The sequence below is a fragment of the Galeopterus variegatus genome, unplaced genomic scaffold, assembly GCF_000696425.1.
Source record: "Galeopterus variegatus unplaced genomic scaffold, G_variegatus-3.0.2 Scaffold3037, whole genome shotgun sequence".
NCBI lineage: Eukaryota > Metazoa > Chordata > Mammalia > Dermoptera > Cynocephalidae > Galeopterus > Galeopterus variegatus.
The window spans coordinates 44,156-54,427 of NW_007729148.1; the positions used below are offsets into that span (position 1 = coordinate 44,156).

The 10,272-nt window shown below is 31.4% G+C and overlaps 1 long non-coding RNA gene across 1 annotated transcript in view; it reads left to right on the forward strand.

The window, feature by feature from the left end:
- Positions 1–3,545: 3,545 nt before the first annotated feature.
- Positions 3,546–10,272, forward strand: part of LOC103599640 — a 22,077-nt gene continuing 15,350 nt past the window's right edge. Inside the window, exon 1 of the long non-coding RNA XR_551306.1 lies at positions 3,546–3,574. This is a non-coding gene — a long non-coding RNA (uncharacterized LOC103599640). The remainder of the gene's footprint in view (positions 3,575–10,272) is intronic.

Sequence of the window (10,272 nt, forward strand, 5' to 3'; positions counted from 1 at the left end):
ATAAAAAAATCAAATAAAAAGTAATTGTATTTTAGAAATTAAGAGCAAAACTTTAGAAAATAAAGTGAAAGATGAATACAATGATGCTCTAATTACAATAACATCAAAATCTATAAAATGCCTAGAAATAAATCTAACACATGATGTACCACATTCTACAACATCTCTTACATTCTAACCTTTTAGTGAGAGAAATTAAAAAATACTTGTACATAAATAAATGGAGGGATATTGTAATTTTCTCAATCAGAAACTCAATTTTTATGAGGATATCAATTCTCCTCATATTGATCTGTACATTCATTGTAATCCCAGTCAAAATCCTAAAAGGCTGTTTGTTGTTGCTACTGTTTTATTTGAATTTATTAGTTGACTCTAAATTTTTGTATGTAAAAGCAAAAATACAAGAATGGCCAAGACAATACTGAATAGTATCAAACTGAAAGGTTTACACCACCAGATATAAAAAATTATCCTAAACCTTCGGTAATTAAGATTGAGTGGTATCTACGAGGAAAAAAAAACAAACTTATTCCTGTCTCACCCCATACATAAATAATGATTCCAGTTGGATTGCATACATAAATTTAAAGGGCTAAAAATTATAACGCTTACTAGAAAAAATGTGGAAAATGTGGAAGAATATCTTCGTAATCTTGGTGTAAGCAACTTTATTTAAAAAACAGAACACATAAAACATTAACTACAATGGAAAGATTGATAAATTGCATTTCGTTAACATTAAAACTTGTGCTTATTTAAACCAGAGAGTAAAAATGTAAATGAAAGAAGATATTTGCAATAAGTATATCTGGAAAAAATAACCTCATTTAGAATATATTGCAAATGCATAGAAATTAATAAAAATGTAAAGAAAATAGGCAAAAACCTTGAAAAGGCTCTCTACAGAGGAGGTTATTCAAATGCCAGTAAGCATATGAAAAGCACATGCCATCATTTGATACCAGGAAAATTCAAATTAAATCCATGATGTGATACTACTACATGCTTACTTAAAGGACTAAAATTTTTCAAAGGGATATTATTAGGGTTTGGGCAATTTAAAAGAAAAAGTTTATTGATTTATTTTTTTGTTTACAATGTGAGGGAAAGATCTGAATTTAATTAAACCATCATTTTCTTACTTGTGATTTTTTGTGCTTCTGTAATCTGATTACTGGTGCCTGCATTTCTGGATAAGTCTTAGCCATTTCCCTTCAAATATTGCTTCTTCCCCACTCCCTCTAGTCTTTTATGTTAGAAGTCCAATTAGGTTTTTATTAAAACTAATTCTATCTTCTCATCTGTTAATCTCTTGCCTACTTTCCATCTTTTTCTCTCTCTAAGCTGACTTCCAGGCTATTTCTTTAAATACACATGTACTAATTTTCTACTTACTTTTCACTCATATTGAATTTATTTACTTCTAACTTTATATAGTATTTATTTGTTTATTTTTCAAATTTAATTACATCCCTTTTGATTTTAATGTATCACATCCCTAAAATAAGGTTGGAAGAATAAGTAGGACTTAGTCTGTAAAAGTGGGATGATAGTGTTTTAAGCAGAGGTTAAAAAATAATAATAATAATCACAGCTACTACGTACTGACTTATGTGCCTGCCACTAGACTGATTTCCTTAAATTGTTTTCACTTAGATCTCAGAACAACACTAGCAGCATTATCCGTATTTTTCACTTAAAGAGTAAAGCTCAAGGTTAAATAATGTGCACTCATTTATGCAGCAATCAGTGGCAAAACTGGAAGTACACTCTAAAACATTTGCTCCTTCTTTTAGGACACATAATTCCCTAGAATAATCAGAATTGTGGTTGCTCTTTAAGGAAATTTGGCAACTCAAGGCCAAACCACAAAGTTCTTTTCTGGTTGGAACTCAGTCCTGGAATTCTTCATCCCAGGAGTATCTTAGGGCTCCTACCAGTATTTCAACATTGATAGCCAAGTACCTTCCCCTTGCCACAGCGCTAAACCTAACGCTGACTATGATTTATCAAAAACAGCAAAATAAAGATTACAGCACTCATTGACCTTTGTCCTATAATATCTTCCTTTATATCAGATTTCCCTACGGGTGGAATTTTTAAGGCTCAGAAACACTTATTTGCTTTCTAACTTAACACTTTTCTTATTTTAGTGTCATATGTTTTGCTCTACTTCTGGTTCATGACTTGAGTAACATTTTAGGTTACTTTCTTAGGAACATAGGCTCTTTTCCTAGCCAGACCATATCTAAGTTTTGAGGTTTATCGTTGTTTGTTTGTTTCCAGATATAATCAAAAGTGAAATTCACCTCATCTTTCTTCCTTTATCTTTTCTTTCTTTCCCTTTCCCTCTCTCTCCTTTTTTTATTCTCTCCCCCTTTTGTCTCTTCCTTCCTTCCTTCCTTCTCTCTCTCTCTCTCTCTCTCTCTCTCTCTCTCTCTCATTCATTACATTGACTTTTTTAAAGGATCATGGCCTGTTATCTTGTATGCATTTTTGACTGGTCTGGTTGTTTCTTCATGATATTGTTTAACAGGTTCTCTAAATCCTGTATTTGATTAAAGTGAAAGCTAAATTTTGGTCTTAACTGTATTCCAATTAGGTACTTTGGCAAGATCACTGCAGAGGTGACACTGTATACACCATCAGGAAGCACAGGATGTCTGGATGTCCCACTATGAATAAATGATTTTAAGTTCCATCAGTGGGTTAAGTTGGCAACAGCCACATTTCTTCATCTTAGAGTTGCATTTTACCCCTTGCAACTCTCTGTGGGGAAATATTTGGGTGCAGTGGAAATATTCAGTTTCCTGGCAATCCTTCATCTAATGGTTGTTTTGTCCTCTGAAGATTCTTACTTGAATCAATTTTAGTGAGGTGCACTGATTTTGTGTGAATAATTTCTACTGTTTTGATGTCTAAATAGGTAAACAGTGAATATTCCACTGAGAGCAATAAATCTTAGAGAAAAAATAGTTCAAGGGATACAGCACCTAAATAATTCTTTTTCGGTTACTTGTGATTTGGGATGGCTTCATTTAATATTTAAATATATCTCGACATGACTACATTGTCCTTTCAGTTGACTAAGCCATCTTAAGCTTAAATTTAAAGGAGCATCTAGTTGACATTTGCAAGACACTAAGTGACTCCAACAATAACCTGGAATGTAAGTAGATCAATCACAGTCCTGTCAAGTGGAATTCTTTGTAGAGTTTATTCATCAAAACACAGTATAAAGGAATAAATATGAATAAAGCGTATAAAGGAATATAAAGAGGAATATAAAGTAAAAAAGAGTATAGAAAAAGTAGTCAGACCAAGACAGAGTATTATTAATTTTTTTTTTTAATTCTTGAAATAGTTTTCAATTGCATTATAAAGACAGGAGAAATTTTTTAAAAGCTTTGAAATATCTTGTTTAGAAGAAATACTTGGCATTGAATAAGTTTCAAATGCTTTTTAGAGCAGAAGCAGTATTTCTATCTGGAACTCTTATTTAAACCTTATCTTTGTTTTGCAGCTGTACCTGGAAAGAAAGAAGAGAAAACAACCAAGACAGTGGAGCAAGGTAAAAAATAATGAAGGAGATTGACATTATCTTCTTTAGAAAGACAACAACATGCGGAGGAAAGCACTGGATTCAGACAGGCGGAAGACAATAACCTTTAATCTAATGCTCTCTATCACTGTCCTTGCATGCTTTTCTCTGCCAGGGACAATGTGAGGTGGCAATCTGTGTTTGTTTTTCTTCTGTGTAACTCAACTTTGAGTATAAGTTCAGAACAGAAATCTCCACAGACTGCTTAATTACATTAGGAAAAATGCTGAAGATTGTTGGGAATAAGGAAATGATCTTGGGCAACTAGTAGGCATATTTCTGTTTGATTTGTGATTTCAACACCACCTCATTGACCAGAGTTTGAAGAATAAAGATGACCCAATTCTATTTATGCAAAACAATTTACATTGCTTCAAAAGTAATATGTAAAAGTTAAAACAAAGGTGAAAAACAAGAGCAAAAGTACGTTATTTGAGTTTATATGACTTCAGCTATTTACTCTCCTAAGAGGTCTGAAATTTCAATGTTATAAATCACAATGCTATAAAATAGTAATGCATTATATGTTATTTATGTAGCTGTATCATAAATAGATCACTCCAGAATATGTTTGAGAAAAATGCTGTAGTACACTAGATTTAAAACATTTAAAGTAATGTGTCTTCTCTTAGAGCTGAAATATAAATGATTATACAAAAAGCAAAGAAATAGGGGAATTTTAATTCTTGTTCCTCCACTCCCTCTGCTTTTTATATAATATTATTACATTAATTATAATAAAAAAATTAGAATTAGCCATGATTTTGTCAAGAAAAATGTCAATGTAATTTCTTACCCAGATATGAGTGCAATTAAATTTATGAAATTCTAGTATCAGAAATTTAGAATTTTTGATGTAAATATATCAGGAAAAAAATCCTTCAGTCCCTCACATGTCAGATAAACAAACTAAGGTTAAGTATTCAGTTAAGTAGAAAGATTAAATATTTCCTTGGGCTTTTTAAAATAAAATCACATAATTACATTTCAAAAGTTTTCCAATTTATTTCAGCTTCTGGGGACAACCTGAAATTTAAGAATTCAATAGAATGTTTCTGTCAACTTTTTGAAGAAAGGTGGCTATTTCAAACTCTGACATATAAAATAGGAACATAAAATCACAATTTTAGCATTAAAACTTATGCAAGCTTCTTAAACAAGAAAAAATATGTAGAAGTATATGAAAAATTATAGATTCTTAGGTAAGCATATAATATTTACTTAGACACTTTTTCTTATAAAATCAGTTTTAATGCTGGTGAGATGTTATCAAACTACTTTGATTTCATTGAGCTTCATAAGTTTTCTTTTTTCCACTTCTTGTTTAAAGGTGTTGATTACTTGTGGCATTCATAGATTGCTTTTTTAGCCACAGCATACTAAGAAGAGATTGACTAGAATTTAAAACTTCCATACTAATGATAGTACCTAACAGGTAACTGATTTTAACACAGATTGTTTATTTCTTCTTACCTGCATGTTTGTGCTAGTTTCATTAATTCTATAATGTTTCCTCAAGTGGACAAGACACTGGAAATGGTTCTTAGAGATGTGAACTTACTCCTTCAGATGGTTTTATACTTAATTTTTTAATAAAATTGTCTTTTATCTTATGAAAGCTTAGATTCTTGGCTTATATGAAAAAACAAAGAGGTTCATTCAATGGCTCTTTTTGTACCGACTTAGTAAATTGTTTTAGTTTTAAATGTTGTACAGCCATGGCCTCATATTTTTCAATTATAAAAATCATAGGAAAAAGTGTATTTGAATATCTTGCATATTTTTGATGGTATACTATGACTAATAATTAATATGAAAAATAAATATTTTGTGATAATAAAGCAGGAAGTTTATTGTGAGAATAAATCATAAATAATGATATTCTAAAGATTTCATCATAGAAATCTAATATTTAGTCATCACAATGCTTTAAGACTATTACATACTTTTCTTCCTTATGATGTTTTTAGTTAGCTTTGGAATTATAAATAATCTAAAGCAAGTTTATAATGCATTGAAATACAATTAAATAGTCTTTAAAGGTTTATTTTCATTTATTTAAGTTTAAACTTGTGGACTTGATTAGGAAAAAACTTTATGATTTTTATAATTCTTAATAGATTTCAAATACGCTTTGTAATATATTTGTGTATATTGAACCTCCAAATTTAGTCTGCATTATGATTATACTTGGGAAACATTGACTAAGTTGAACTTTACATTATAGGAAAGTCATATTGTGAAAGGTGGAATGAATTCTATGTTAATTTAACTTAGTAAACTAGACCTCATAACATGTAAGTAGAAATTTAATTTAACTTCTGCAAAATTCCAAGAAATCACTCTATTTTATCTGTATGATACATCATGTGATTTTTAATTATTCTCATGAAAATCTTAAATTGGCTGGACTACATTTTTGAGTAGTAAGAAACAATTCATAAATTACTCCACTTTAAAGGTGTATGCACATGCACACATACACACACCATTAACTGTTCTTCCTTGTTTAGAGCAATTACCTAGAAATATCAGGTTACTTCTCCTCAGGAATTGTTTTCCACAGTAAATGTTGCTATCCTTATTAGGAGAGCCAAGGAATGCCAGAGATAAAAAATTTACAACACATACTACCCTGTGAGGATTCATATTTACACGTTTGCCTATTATATCTAGAAAAAGTACATTGCATTTTATTAATGCAATGACTCATTATTGCAAATCAGTGCAAATTAGTTGTTTGTTGATGTTTAATTGCTTATATTTAGTTGTATATTTTTCTTCTTGGTATTCCTTTTTAGAATTGACCTGCCTTCCTAAATCCCATTTTCCTGTCTTTTCTCTCTCTCTCTCTCTCTCTCTCTCTCTCTCGTCTCTCTCAGAAGAAAATCTTTAGTAAGTTTTGCTTGTTACTAGCTAAGATGGGGACAAAACAGTCACCCTATGGAAGTATTCTAATGATTCATTATGGGGCATGGAAGGAGACCAGTTAAGATAATTAACTTTAAAGATCCGAGTTGTAGGTTGGAGCAACAGCATTTTCCTGTTTTTAATTTCCTTCTTTCAAAGTGACTTTAGTCTAACAGTGAAAACTTGAGGAAATAGTTATACATTAAGTCACTTGCAAATCATCTTTCTTTTTCTTTCTCTCATTCACACCTGTGCATGGCATCTCTTGAGGCTTCCTTTAGAGCCTGTTCTAACAGCCTGTAACAGTGCTGGCATACAGTAGTGTTCAATTAATATTTGTGGGGTGAATGCAAACAGACAAATTTTTAAAGAAAGGAATGTTAGGTGATCCAGATTTCAAGAAGTGAAACTGTGCCTCTAAGTACTACTTAACTGAGAGAATATTTTTGTAAGTTGAAATGAGACTTCCAATAGTGAGGCTTGCCAAATATTTTAGAAATCAGAATATAAATGATTAAATCCTCGTCTATCCCCATTTTAAAATGGGAATAGTGGAAGAAAATTTATAATTAAATATGCATTATTCATTACCTGTTACAACATTTGTATATGGTACTCTTCCTTAAAACTGTGTGTGATGAACAGTCATCATATAAGCAAAGACACGGGAAGATTTAAATTTTAGCAATTGCAACTGTTATATTGTCAATTTATATGAAAATATTAAAGTGGGAATGAAAGTTAAGTAATCTCCTAATCAGGCCAATGTACGCATCTCAATTTAGAAACGTTGGACCTTGTCCTAGGTTTTCTTATTTTTATAATTAGGAAGCAAATTAAATGATCTCTAATACTCCTTCAAAATGTAAAATTGTTTTATTCAGCAGAGTTTTTAAATAGTATGCTTACTATTTAAAATATGGACTATAGAATATATTAGAATATAGAAGCTACTTCACTTTTAGGGTAAGTCTGGGTAGAAAGACTTTCATTTTTAAGATTCTGACCCAAATGTTTAAAAAGATCACATCTTACAAACTTAAACAATAATGGATACTTCAGTATCTCGAAATTAAGTTGAAAGTTTCATTACAGAAATATCAAGTATAGTTTTCCATCCTCTTAACAATTAAAAATCACTTCAAAATCTGTTTAAGTAGAAACATGCCAAAAATATTTTTAAAAATTAGATAGAATTTGATTGCCTATTCATCACCAAGGATAAATTTGAACAGAATTAATAATCATTTTATTAAGAGTAAAATTGGAGCGTGTGGATTATAAATGCATCAGAGTTCATGTCCAGTAATGAAAGACTCAATTTTGTCTGAATTAAAAAATGTTTCAAAATTTATAAACAAGCTAATTTGTGTCCACCCGAAGAGTTTCTGTCTTTCTTTGCCTTTGATGCTATTCTATCAATAGTGGTATTCTACGTACTTGTAATAGTGTTTTAAATTGTTACAGCGGTAGGTGGAACCCAAATGCTATTACATGCTTTGTATGTATTTCGTTGTCCTTATCCACGTTATCAGATTCTTCTATATTTTGTGCATGCACAGGTGCTTCTGGAATCTGTGATGTGTAATTATCGTAGATTTATCCCATATTCTCAAGTGAATGTTAATAATATTTAAGAGTAACATTTTTTCTGAGAGAAGCCTATTTATTTGAATACTGAATGTTTATATTTGTTGGTGTATCAAAGTTATTAAAAAACAATTTTACATTTAAAATCAATGGATTAGAACTGAAGGTTTAGTTAACACAAATTGTATTTGATTATTTGCTTAATATGTGATTATAAAATAACCTATTTGCACATGTTGATTAAGTCATGCTGTTGACCCTCAATAAATGTTAAATGATAAAAATATTATTGATTCTTGTGAATTCCAAACTTTTTGACAATAGTTTGTGTTTTGGTTATTTAATATTTATTGAGCGCCCACAACATGCTAGGCGCTGGGGAAAGGGTGTGGTGGGCATAGCATGGGCTTCAGAGAGAACAAGGTCTATGCATGGAGGCAACTCAAGTGAAAATGAGCATACTCAGTTCACTGATGTATTTCATCTATTTTTAAGAGAACCTTTAGCTATTCTCCACTGTCTCACTTGCTCACACAACACATTTCACTTCTTACTCTTATGTTATTTAATACTTTTAGAATGATTTATTCTCATGATTATTTTATCTCATTAATGGAAAATTCCTTTCTAGTCCCTCCTTTCCACCTTCTTCCTCCCCACTCCCCAAGTACCTGTAATAAATAGGCAGATTTAAATTCTACCTATTACAGCAGAACAACACTTACTCAAAGGAATTTTGTACTGTTACATTGGTATTCTCCAGAGTGCTATCTTCTGCCATGGAGCATTTGATTCATGTGGTTCAAACATTTATTGATAGGATTTCCATCCAACACTAGAGAGAATTTCAGCCCAGAAAGAGGGCAATGTTGTGTCAACGATGTTGGTGAGATTTGGAAGCAATGCTAAGAGGCATGCATTAATGCTGTATCTTTCTCCCAAAAGTTAAAGTTTCTTTATTTTTAATGACCCATCTTACTTAATAAGCTAATGCATCACTCAATCATTCTTACTTTTTGTGGTGTATCTATAGGCACATACAGGTCATACAGAGAGATCATTGTAATGCCCAGATAACTGTTTCCATGCGTGTATTTTTACCTTTCAATTTTCAGGAAAATAAACCAGTCCTCTGCCCAGTGTGGCCTCTGTGACCATCTTTTCCCTTCCTTTTCTTTGAAACTCTGAGCATTTTGTGGAGAAGCACACTAAAACTGTAAGATTGCTCCAGGAGCACACTGCCTCTCTGCCCCCCACACACGTACCCCACACTTCATACTAGTATTACTATTCTTATCATCAAGGAACTTCAGTAACTCTCAGGCCAGAGGAATTGGTATTTATATGGGCTGTCATGTTACTTGCCATTACCAAAACAAACAGCATGACGAGGAGCAATGTGTCACTACTCTGCCCACATTGTACCCCTCTAATGATTCGTCAGGGTAGTTTCTTAATGGAAATGTCATAAATGTTTTAGGTTCATAAAGGTAACATAATTTTACATCAAATATATGTTCCTGCTTCACCTGTCTTATATTGTTTTTAATTTTGTCTTGATTTAACATCCAACAGCCTTCATGTAAAACTAACAGAATGAAAATATAAATTACTTCTTAAAACCCAGCCAAATCTAATTGTAAATATGAAGAAAATCATCATATGAACTCTGAATTTAATGACAATGCATTTCAGATTTCTATTGACAATACTTTATATAATTTAATTTTAAAACAACACAAAGTATGTATTCTTGATCATTATCTACATCTTAATACTGTATTAGGTTGATGTTTCTTTAAAAATATCTTTAAATCTGCAATGGGCCATTTTCATTCTCATCATAAGGAAAATTTTCTTACAAATCCTGTTTTCCTCATATAGAATTTTGATTGCCATCACCAGGATTTGACATGTAAAAACAATTTTAAGTATTGAATATATATATTTGAAGATTAAAATGTTCTTCAGAGAGAACACTCAACTTTATGTGTTCTGTTGACATTCATTGTATAAAAGACTATGTAAATGCATTGTAGTGTTTCCCATGCAACACAGCAAGAAAACAAATCCTTAGGAGCTCAGGAACATTTTTTTTTTAACACTTACCTTCACTCTGCTATTATGCTGAAGCCACGTATGAGTTGGATCTCCCCCCCCCCCCCCCC